Source organism: Bos mutus, chromosome 2 (assembly GCF_027580195.1).
Source record: "Bos mutus isolate GX-2022 chromosome 2, NWIPB_WYAK_1.1, whole genome shotgun sequence".
Classification (NCBI taxonomy): Eukaryota; Metazoa; Chordata; class Mammalia; order Artiodactyla; family Bovidae; genus Bos; species Bos mutus.
Genome location: NC_091618.1, coordinates 63,991,538 through 64,004,111, shown reverse-complemented (window position 1 = coordinate 64,004,111; position 12,574 = coordinate 63,991,538). Strand labels below are relative to the sequence as shown.

The 12,574-nt window shown below is 39.3% G+C and overlaps 1 protein-coding gene and 1 non-coding gene across 4 annotated transcripts in view; both read left to right on the top strand.

Moving 5' to 3' along the window:
* Positions 1–12,574, top strand: part of EPB41L5 (erythrocyte membrane protein band 4.1 like 5) — a 167,408-nt gene that overhangs the window by 102,491 nt on the left and 52,343 nt on the right. The window lies entirely within an intron of this gene.
* LOC138985056 (U4 spliceosomal RNA) lies at positions 10,023–10,160 on the top strand. Its single transcript, XR_011462293.1, has one exon. It is a non-coding gene; the product is annotated as a U4 spliceosomal RNA (small nuclear RNA).

The following is a 12,574-nucleotide window of genomic DNA, read 5'->3' as shown; positions in this document are numbered from 1 at the left end:
GAGCTAGATCTCTCCATGCTAAGAGATACACTTCCCTACATAGGAGATACGTTTTTGTATACTCCCAAACTTAGAGATTCATGCATCATGTTTCCTAAGAGCTCTCTCAGCACCACACATGATGTGGGGCTGCTGCTGCTGCTGCTAAGTCGTTTCAGTCGTGTCCAACTCTGTGCAACCCCATAGGTGGCAGCCGGAGAAGGCAATGGCACCCCACTCCAGTACTCTTGCTTGGAAAGTCCCATGGATGGAGGAGCCTGGTAGGCTGCAGTCCACGGGGTCGCTAAGAGTCGGACACGACTGAGCGACTTCACTTTCACTTTTCACTTTCATGCATTGGAGAAGGAAATGGCAACCCACTCCAGTGTTCTTGTCTGGAGAATCCCAGGGACGGGGGAACCTGGTGGGCTGCCGTCTATGGGGTCGCACAGAGTCGGACACGACTGAAGCGACTTAGCAGCAGCATAGATGGCAGCTCACCAGGCTCCCCTGTCCCTGGGATTCTCCAGGCAAGAACACTGGAGTGGGTTGCCATTTCCTTCCCCAATGCATGAAAGTGAAAAGTGAAAGTGAAGTCGCTCAGTCGTGTCCGACTCTTAGCGACCCCGTGGACTGCAGCCTACCAGGCTCCTCTGCCCATGGGATTTTCCAGGCAAGAGTACTGGAGTGGGTTGCCATTGCCTTCTCTGTGATGTGGGACTAGTAGTTGCTAATGCTTAGCGATCCCCTTTCCCCCTTGAAGTAAAATGGAATCGTCTGCTTTCACAGGTTCTTTCAGAGCCTCCATTTACTTCATGTGACTTTTCTCTGCCCTGATGTCCTGCCCTTGCAGAATGTCCCTTTGGATGTCTTGTCTTTTCTTTTATGATGTGGATAGTGCAATGTGCTCAGACTCTTTTGATAAGGTCTGCTCAAATCTTTGGAATGTGACATGTATTAAGTTTCCTAGGACTGCTGTTATAGCTGGATGACCACAGAATTTTGTCTCGTGATTCTAGAGGCCAGAAGTTCAAGAGATGAAGATGCAGGCCAGATGCTTCCTTCTGAGAATGGTGAGAAGATCTGTTCCAGCCTCTTTCCTGGCTGTTGGTGGTTTGCTGGCAGGGTGGATTGCAGAAATACCACCTAGTCTCTGCCTTCATCATCACATGGCCTTCTTGGGTGTATATCTGTGTCCATACTTGCCCCTTCATAAGGATGTGTTTTCAAATGGGCTGAACTGAAGGATATCAGTCATGGTGCATGAAGTGCCTGCCCTCCCCTCCAGTATGATCTCAGTTCAGTTCAGTCACTCAGTCACGTTCAACTCTTTGTGACCCCATGGACTGCAGCATACCAGGCTTTTCCCTGTCCATCACCAACTCCTAGAGCTTGCTCAAACTCATGTCCATAGAGTCAGTGATGCCATTCAACCATCTCGTCCTCTATTGTCCCCTTCTCCTCCTGCCTTCAATCTTTCCTAGCATCAGGGTCTTTTCAGGTGAGTCAGTTCTTCGCATCAGTCAGCCAAAGGATTGGAATTTCAGCTTCAGCATCAGTCCTTTCAATGAATATTCAGGACTGATTTCCTTTAGGATTGACTGGTTGGATCTCCTTGCAGTCCATGGGACTCTGAAGAGTCTTCTCCAACACCACAGTTCAAAAGCATCAATTCTTTGGCACTCAGCTTTCTTTATAGTCCAACTCTCACATACATACATGAATACTGGCTTTGACTAGACGGACCTTTGTTGGCAAAATAATGTCTCTGCTTTTTAATATGCTGTCTAGGTTGACCATAGCTTTTCTTCCAAGGAGCAAGCATCTTTTAATTTCATGGCTGCAGTCACCATCTGCAGTGATTTTGGAGCCCCCCCAAAAGAGTCTGGCACTGTTTCCATTGTTTTTCCATCTTTTTGCCATGAAGTGACATGACTTGATGCCATGATCTTAGTTTTGTGAATGTTGAGTTTTAAGCCAACTTTTTCACTCTCTTCTTTGACTTTCATCAAGAGATTCTTTAGTTCTTGTTCACTTTTTGCCATAAGGATGGTGTCATCTGTGTATCTGAGGTTATTGATTTTTTTCCCAGAAGTCTTAATTCAGCTTGTGCTTCATCCAGCCTGGCATTTCACATGATGTACTCTCTATATATAAAGCTGAAACTCCAATACTTTGGCCACCTGATGCAAAGAGCTGACTCATTTGAAAAGACGCTGATGCTGAGAAAGATTGAAGGCAGGAGGAGAAGGGGACAACAGAGGATGAGATGGTTAGATGGCTTCACTGACTCAATAGACATGAGTTTGAGTAAACTCTGGAAGTTGGTGATGGACAGGGAGGCCTGGCATGCTGCAGTCTGTAGGGTCGCAAAGAGTTGGACACAGCTGAACGATTGAACTGAACTGAACTCTGTATATAAGTTAAATAAGCAGGGTTACAACACAGAGCCTTGAGGTACTCCTTTCCCGATTTGGAACCAGTCTGGTGTTCGATGTCTATTTCTAACTGTTGCTTCTTGACCTATATATGGATTTCTCAGGAGGCAGATAAGGTGGTCTGGTATTCCCATCTCTCAAAGAATTTTCCACAGTTTGTTGTGATCCACACAGTCAAAGGCTTTGGCATAGTCAATAAAGCAGAAGTAGATGTTTTTCTGGAAGTCCCTTGCTTTTTCAATGATCCAGCAGATGTTGGCAATTTGATCTCTGCTTCCTTTGCCTTTTCTAAATCCAGCTTGAATATCTGGAATTTCACGGTTCACGTACTGTTGAAGCCTGTCTTGGAGAATTTTGAGCATTACTTTGCTAGCATGTGAGATGAGTGCAATTGTGTGGTAGTTTGAACATTCTTTGGCATTGCTTTTCTTTGGAATTAGAATGAAATCTGACCTTTTCCAGTCCTGTGGCCACTGCTGAGTTTTCCAAATTTGCTGACATATTGAGTGCAGCACTTTTACAGCATCACCTTTTAGGATTTGAAATAGCTCAGCTGGAATTCCATCACTTCCATTAGCTTTTTTCATAATGATGCTTCCTAAGGCCCACTTGACTTGAGTATGATCTCATCTTGACCTAAGCAATGTATACCTGGAAATGTATTTCCAAGTAAAATCCCAATCCAAGATCATGAGCATGAGGACTTATGCATATGAATTTGGGGTGGGGCACAGTTTAACCCATAACATGCGTACTTTTAAACCATTGTTCTTCAGAAATTCCAAAATAATTCAACATTCTTTTAGATATGAACTTCTATTTCATTTCTGATTCATGAAGCTTTTAATCTTACTTTTGAGTACTGTGGACTATTTGTGTCCCTCCAGAATTCATACGTTGAGATCTAGTCCCCAGTCTGATGGTATTTGGAGGTAAGACCTTTGGGAAGTGATTTCATGAAGGTGGACTTAAGCCCTGGTGAATGGGATTAGTGCCCTTGTAAGAGAGACCCCAGAGTGCTCCCTCATTTCTTTCTGCCACATGAGGACGCAGCAAACAGATAGTCTCTAAACTAAAAAGAGGGCCCTCACCAAATACTGTATGTGCTGGTAAGACTTGGCAACAAGTCTAGAACTAGACTAGAACTGGGAGAAATAAAGTTCTGTTGTTAATAAGCTACCCAGTCTATGGTATTTCTGTTAAAGTAGCCTGAACAGGCTAAGACATATGGGTGTAGTTAAAATAAAAAATTTCTATCATATGTCCATCTTAGGACCACAGGAAATGAACTACCAATTTTTGTATTCTTTTGTCCAAAAATATTTGTATCCATATTTTTTAAAATTTATGGTGAAAATTTCAAGATTATATATAGGTCCAACATATGGTGAACCACGGCATTCTCATCAGTCAGCTTCAACAAACTCCTGTATTCTATCATTTTTGTTTCATCTCTTCCTCGTCACCACCATCATCTCTTCTCTTGATGTTGTTAACCTTATTTAAAAAGAAAAAAGCCTCTCAAGTTGCACTGATTCACATTTAGAAAGGATAACCATTGGAGAAGTACAAAAAGACTTGAAAATGAGCTGAATAGATGGTTTTACACTAATAGATTTTTACAACTGTTGAAAAGTGCCTGAAGTACCTTTACTCCCATGGTTTCCAAGTGAGTTCCAAGTGAGAAACCCTTCTAATTAAATTTATCTGGGAATTCCAAATAAAATCTCATTAAAAAGTTACCAGGGGAAACCAAAACTCTACCATCTGCTCCACTTTCTGTGTAGCTCATTTGAGTCTGAAATCCTTTGGGCTCTGTAGAACACATGTTGATGACCACAGTGAAGGAAGCTGTTTGAAAGTGTACAGCCACGTGGTTGCAGAGATAGGACTGGGACACAGCGGTCTTGACTTGCAAAGAAGCTCTCTTTGTTCTTACTGTCTCTCTCATCAATTTTTGAAAGTTTTTTTTTTTTCTTCTTATTTGTGTCCCAGACCCAGAGTGATTAAAGCACGGCCTTCATTCCTCTAGGAAGGCAGGCAGCAGTGGCAGTTTGTTTCCTTCCTCCTCACTCAGTATTAGGTCAAGAAAATAAAAATGTCTACATTGACCTTTGAACTTTGCCACAGCAGATAAATTGAAAATCTTGTTCTTTAAAAAACTGTTGGAGGGCTTCCCTGATGGCTCAGTGGTAAAGAATCCATCTTCCAATGCAGGAGACATGGATTCGATCCCTGGTCTGGGAGGATCCCACATGCCATGGAGCAACTAAGCCCGTGTTCCCCATCTGTGGAGGCTGTGCTCTAGAGCCTAGGAACCACAGCTACTGAAGCCTGCTCGCCCTAGAGCCCACGCTCCACAATAAGAGAAGCCACCACAAGGAGAAGCCTCTGCACTGCAACTAGAGGGTAGCCCCCACTCGCCATTATTAGAGAAAAGCCTGCACAGCAGCGAAGACCCAGCACAGCCAAATAAATAAATAAAATTATAAAAAACATAACTGTTAGAATACTTGCTTTTCTAGATGATTTTTTTTTTTTTTTACCGTTTGGCTGTACTTCGCAGCATGCAGGATTTTAGTTCCCTGACCAGGGATCAAACCTACACCCCTTTAAGTGGAGTCTTAACTGCTGGACTGCCAGGGAAGTCCATGAATTGTTTTCGTATTTCATTTTCCTGTTGTTCATTTCATGAATAAAGATACATAGTTGATTTTTGTATATTGATGTTGTATCCTGCAACTTTGTTGTTTCAAATTGAACTAGATTATTTTTAGTTTTGAAATCCTAAATTTGACTAAGGTTTTTACATATTTAAAAATGTTTGTACACATTATAAAATTCATTTATTGGGACTTCCCTGGTGGTCCAGTGATTAAGGATCTGCCTGCCAAGGCAAGGAATACAAGTTTCAATTTCTGGTCCTCGAAGGTTCCACATGCCGTGAAGCTACTAAGCTCATGCACCACAACTATTGAATCCGTGCCCTAGGGCTTGTGAACCGCAGCTATTCAAGCCTGAGCACAGCAGAGCCTGTACTCCACAACGTAAGCCGCCGCAATGAGGAGCCCATGTACCTTAGCTAGAGAGTGACGCTCGCTTTCTGTGATTAGAGAAAGGTCGAGAGCAGCCACAAAGACCCAGCTTGGCCAAAAAGTAAATAAAATTTAAAAGTTCATTTATGGTAAATGTACAAGTCCATGATTTTTAGAAATGTATAAAATTGTACAATCACTACAGTCTAGTTTTAGAACATTTTCATGATCTCCAAAAGTTCAGTCTTTATAAATTTTACTTTCCTAGACATTTTGTATGAATGAAATTATACAGTATACAAGGTTTTATGTCTGGTTTTCTAGAATAATTTTCAGATTTATCCATGTATTCTAATGTGCTCCTTTCAGTTGCTGATTAATAATGCATTTTATGGATATACAGTGTTTTGTTTATACATTCACCAGTTGTTGGAAATTTGCATTTTTTCCATGTTCTGGCTGTCAGTAATGTTATAAGCATTCCTGTACATATCTTAGTGTGGACATAAAATGTCATTTCTCTTGAATAGACTCCGAGGAGGGAAATTGCTGGGTTGTATGGTGAATTTATATTTTAACTTTTAAAGGAATTGACAGACGTTTTTCCGGAGAGGAAATGCTTGAATGTTCCAGGTCTTCACATCCTAGCCAACATTTGTGATTTTCTGTCTTTTTGATTACAGCTGTTTAAGAGAGTGAATAGTGGCATTTCCTTGTTTTGATTTGCATTTTCCAGAGGGCTACTGATGTTGAGCATCTTTTCATGTGCTTGTCAGCCATTAATCGATTGATTGTCTTTGCAGGAATGTCTATTTGAAACTTTTGCTCATTTTTATATGAGTTATTTATCCTTTTGATATTAAGAGTTCTTTGTATATGTTGGATACCAGTTCCTTATGAGAGACTGATTTGCAAAATTTTTCATTTCATCTGTGACTTCTCTCTTCATTTCAATCAACAGTATTTTTTTGAAGCTCAAGCATTACATTGTGATGAAGTCCAATTTCCCATTGTTTTTTTTTTTATGGGTGGTACCTTTGGTATCATATCTGAGAACATTTTGCCAAACCCAAATCACAAAGATCTTTTCCTCCTGTGTTTTTTTCAGATATTTATTGTTTCAGCTCTTAACATTTCAGTGTGTTATCCATGTTGATTTAACTTTTGTGTCGTGTGAGGTAAGGGTCTAAATTCACATTTTTGCGTGTATTTTTAGTTGTTTTGACACCAGTTGTTGAATGCCTATTCTTTTATGCATTGATTTGTCTTGGCAAAAATCAACCATAAGCATTATGAATTCCGAACTCTCAATTTCATTCTGTTGATTTACATATCTATTAAAAATTTTTTTTATTTATTTATTTTTGGCTGTGCTGGGTCTTCATTGCTGCACAGGCTTTCACTAGTTGTGGTGAGCTAGTTGTATTCTTTATTATGGTGCTTGGGTTTCTCATTATGGTGGCTTCTTTGGTTGTGGAGCATGGGTTCTAGGCACGTGGGCTTCAGTAGTTGAGTACATGGGTCCAGTAGTTGTGGTTCCCGGGCTCTAGAACACAGGCTCAGTAGTTGTGGTGCAGGGGCTGAGTTGCTCTGTGGCATATGGGATCTTCTCAGACCAAGGATCAAACCCATGTCTCCTGTCTTGGCAGGCGGATTCTTCACCACTGAGCCACTAGGGAACCCCCTACATACCTATTTTTGTGCCAATACCACACTGTCTTAATAACTGTGGTTTTATAGCAAGTTGCAGTATATATCCTCCAGTTTTCTTCTTTTCCAGAATGCACCTGGTTGTTCTAGCTTCTGAATTTTCACATTTTTTTCATCTAATTCATGAACATAAAGTATAAAGTGTCTTTCTGTTTATTTAGATATCCTTTATTTATTATAGTTTTAAGTGTATAAGCTCTGCATGTGTGCTCAATCACTTCAGTCATGTCCAGCTTTTTCGACCTTATGGACTCTAACCTGCCAGGTTCCTCTGTCTATGGAGTTCTCCAGGCAAGAATACTGGAGTGGGTTGCCATGCTTTTCTCCAGGGGATCTTTCCTACCCAGGGATTGAACCCAAGTCTCTTGTGTTTGCTGCATTGGCACGAGGGTTCTTTACCACAAGTGCCATGTGGGAAGCCCAACAAGCTCTGCATATCCTTTATTAAATTTATTCCTGTTTTTATTCTTTTGATGGTAACAATTATTTTAATAATAGTAACAGAATTATTGTAATCTCAGTTTTCTATTGTTCATTGCTAGTGTATAGGCATAATTGAATTTTGTGTGTTGATCTTGTGTCCTGCCTCCTTGCTGAACTTGTTTATTACTTTCCAGGAGCATTTTGTGGATTCCATTGACTTTTCTACATACAGGATTCTGTCATCTGCACATAAAAACCTCTTGCTTTGTATCTCTTTCTTTCTAGTTTGGGCCCTTAATTTACTCTGCCTTTTTTTCTTACTGCACCTTTTAAAACCTTCTGTGTATTGTTGAATAGAAGTGATAAGAGTGGAGTCTTTGTCTTGTTTCTGACTTACAAGAGAAATAATTTGGTCATTCATCATTCAGTGTAATGTTGTGCTATGCTGTGCTTAGTTGTGACCCCATAAACCCTTCAGGCTTCTCTGTCCATGGAACTCTGCAGGCAAGAACACTGGGGTGGGTTGTCATGCCCTCGTCCAGGGGATCTTCCCAACCCAGGGATCGAACCCAGGCCTCCCACATTGCAGGTGGATTCTTTACCGTCTGAGCCACCAGGAAAGCCCCAATGTAATGTTAGCTGTTGATTTTTTTGTGTGTGTATTTCCTTTATCAGTTTGAAGATATTCTTATCTATTCTTAGTTTGTTGAGAGTTTTACCATTAGTGTTGTTGGATTTTGTCACATGCTTTTTCTGTATCTATTGAGATGATCATGTGGTTTGTTTCTATTAATATGTAGTATTACATTAATTGATTTTGGAATGTTAAACTAACTTTGCATTCCTGTGAAAAGTCCCAGTTGATCATGGTGGACAGTCCTTTTTCTTCCTTGCTTGATTTCTTGTTGTATGTTTGGTATTGCTCCACTGTCAGGATAATAATGGGCTCATAGAATGACTTGGAGAATGTTGCCTTTCCTATATTTGTAAAATAGTTTGTTGATGGTTAGAATTATTTCTTCTTTTAAATATTTGATAGAATTTTTCAGGAGGTTCTCTGGGTCTGAGCTTCTCTTTGTGAGAAGATTTTTAATTACCAGTTAATGTCTATACTTTTCTGCATCTATTCAGACTTTCTGTTTTCCTGGAGTGAGCTGTGGTGGTTTGTGGCTTTCAAGGAATTTTTGCATATCATCTAAGTTGTTGAGTTTATTGGTGTACAATTCATAATATTCCCTTCTATCTTGTTAATGTTTGTAGTGTCTGTAGTGATGTCACTCTTCCCATTCCTGGTATTGTATATACATATTCTTATTTTTCTTTTTATCAGTCTAGCTACAAATTATTAATACATAAATCAATTATTAATTGAGCTCAAAGAACTAGTTCTCAGTTTAATTCATTTTCTCTATTATTTTTCCTTTTATCTTTATTATTTCCTGCCTTCCTCTTCCTTTGCATTTAATATGCTCTTTTTCTAATTTATCAAGGTATAAACTGAGGTCATTGATTTGAAAACTTTGTTCTAATGTAGATGTTTAATATTATAAGTATTCCTCTAATTATTATTTTAGTAGAATCCTACAAATACAGATGTGTTATGTGCTTTTTTTTTTTTTTTGATGTGTTATGCTTTTGCTTTCATTAGTTTAAAATTCTTTTCTAATTTTCCTTTTCATATCTTTTTTGATCCAGTGGTTATTTAGAAGTACATTATATAGTTTCCAAATATTTGGCGATTTTCCAAGGAACTTTTTGTTTTGATTTATAATTTATGTTCCAGTCAAAGAACATACATACTTTGTATGATTTGAGTCCTTTTGAATTTAACTCTTGTTTTATGGCCCAGAGTATGACCTGTCTTAGTGATTATTCTGTATGCCCTTGAGAAGATCATGTGTTTTGATGTTTTGGGTAGAGCATTTTCTAAATGTCAGTCAAGTAAAGTTGGTGGTTAGTGATGTTCACATCCACTATATCCTTGCTGATTTTCTGTTCTGTCACTTATTGAAAGAAGGGTGTTGAAATCTCCAACCATAATTGATTTGTTTGTTACTCTTTGCAGTTCTTTCAGTTTTGGCTCCATGCATTTTATTTATTTATTTTTTTTTCATGCATTTTAAAATGCCACCATTAAGTTAATAAATATTTAGGATTTTTATGTTCTCTTGATTAAATGACCCCTTTATCCTTATGAAGTGATCATCTTCATTTTAAGTACAATTCTTTGCTCTTAACTCTACTTTGATATCAATATGTTCACTGTAGCTTTCTTTTGACTAGTGTTAGCATAGTGTATCTTTTTCTGTCCTTTTATTTTTTATCTTTGTTAATTTGTTTCTTCATAGTTAAATTGTTTCATGTAGGCACCACATAACTGGGTTTTGCTGTTTAAATTTTAACTGATAGTCTCTGCATTTGAAAATTGTTATGTTTCATCTTTGCACAGTGGCAGTATAGTCAATGAGGTTTATCCATGGCACAGTTATTGTTAATTGAAAACTTTTCCCAATCCTCTGCAGTGATGACTTGAAATAGAGTTGACATTGGCAATTTTTTTAAAGTATCAAATTATTGACTATACTGGGTCTTAGCTGAGGCATGTTGGCTCTTTAATGGGCATGTGGGATCTTAGTTGTGGCATGTGGCATCTTAGGTCCCTGATCAGGGGTTGAGCCCAGCTACCCTGCCTTGGAAACTCAGAGTCTTAGCCACTGGACCACTTAGGAAAGTCCTGACATTAGCAATTTTTGACAGTCTCTGCAGAGATTGATTTTTTTTTAATGGTATGTTTATACTGTTTCCTTTTAATATGATTATTGGTATGATTGAGTCTGTCATCCTGCTGTTTGTTGTCTGTCCCATATGTTTCTTGTTTCCATCTTCTTCTTTTTTCATTAATTTTTAAAAAATTTCCTTTATGTCCTTTTCTTATTCCTTAGCTATAACTCTTTGGTGTTGTTTTTTTTTTTTTTAACTTTAATGGTTACTTTAGCATTTATCAGTCAACGTTCAAGGAATATTATACTGTTTCATGTGTAGTATAACAACTTTACAGTAGCGTGCTTCTATTTCTCCTGTCCCAGCCTTTTTACCGTCATTTGCCAAATATTTTTCTTCTATGTGTGTTTTAGACCCTATAATACATTGTTCATTTTACTTCTGCCTGTATGTTTCCCTTTAATATTTTTTTAGTGCTGGTCTTTTGGTCATGAATTCCTATTGTCTGTCTTCTTTTTTAAGATTTAATTCATACTGTTTACCCATTCACAGCCAACAATTCAGTGTTTTTAGCACTTTCATAGAATTGCGCAACCTTTATTACAGTTTTACTTTAGAATATTTTGCCCCTCACTAAAAAAACCCAAAAAAAACCCACTTAGTATTCTTGCCTGGGAAATCCTATGGATAGAGGAACCTGGCAGCCTACAGTCCACAGGGTTGCAAAAGAGTCGAACACAACTTGTTGACTAACCAACAAAAAAGAAACCCCATATCCACTATCAGTTGTTCTTCTCCACACTCACTCACCCTTTTGGTAAGGGAGGGATCCTCTACCCTAAATACTGTTAAATGGCCCAACATACAATGCCCAGCCCTGTCAGCAGTTTACTAAACATATATACTCATGGCTCTAAGGAGGACGAAACCTCACAACAATGGGGATGCATCATGTCTCTCTTGGGAGCAAAGTGAACAAACATGGGCTTTTTTGGGAGGCAGGCTTTATAGGAATGTGAGAATGAGTTAACCCCTTGTTTCCCACCAGGGGATATGATTGGCTTGTCTGAATAATTTCACAGGCTGGCAGAGAAATGAAACTTATTGATTAAGAATCTGGTAGGATGCAGCTGGTACAGTTTTGGAACCTTTTTCGCTGGGAGGGCATATCTATCTGATGAGAGTTGGGAAGCTCATGGTTGGGCCTTGGGGGCCCATGAGGCTCAGGGACGTCAAGACAGCCTTTTTATGGAATCCTAATTTCAGACCTTAAACCACAGCAGTTAATCTCCATTCCTCTCTAGCTTCTGACAACCACTAATCTACTTTCTGTGTTTGTGAACTTGTTTTTTCTAGACATTTCATATAAATGGCCTCATATGATATGTGGTATTTTGTGTCTGACTTTTTTCCCTTAACGTTGTATTTTCAAGGGTCATAGCGTGTTTCAGTACATGACTCCTTTTCTTGCTGATTATTATGCCATTCAGTGTTCTTGCCTGGAGAATCCCAGGGACGGGAAAGCCTGGTGGGCTGCTGTCTATGGGATCACACAGAGTTGGACACCACTGAAGCGACTTAGCAGCAGCAGCAGCAGAGGAGGCTAGGAGAAGGCAATGGCAACCCACTCCAGTGCTCTTGCCTGGAGAATCCCATGGATGGAGGAGCCTGGTGGGCTGCAGTCCATGGGGTCGCTAGGAGTCAGATACGACTGAGTGACTTCACTTTCACTTTTCACTTTCGTGCATTGGAGAAGGAAATGGCAACCCACTCCAGTGTTCTTGCCTGGAGAATCCCAGGGATGTCAGAGCGTGGTGGACTGCCATCTATGGGATCGCACAGAGTCGGACACAACTGAAGCGACTTAGCAGCAGCAACAGCATGGACAGATCATGTTTTATTTATCCGTTCCTCAGTTAATAGGCATTTCCACTTTTTTGCCTATTATGAATAGTGACTCCATGAACATTTGGGTACACATCTCTGAGTGTATGTTTGTTTTCACTTTTCTTTGGTGTATATATAGGTTTTCCTTTGTTTTTGAAAGCTTTTTGGCTAGATATAAAATTTGGATTGGTAGGCTTTTATTCTTTACATATCTTTGAGATACTCCTCCACTGTCCTCTAGTTTGCATTATTTCTGATAAGAAATCTGCTGTCCTCCTTATCTTATTCTTTTTGAATGTACAATGCTTTGGCTGCTTTTAAATTTTTCTTTTCATCATTGGTTTTAAGCAGTGTGGTTACAATGTGCTTTGGTGTAGTTTT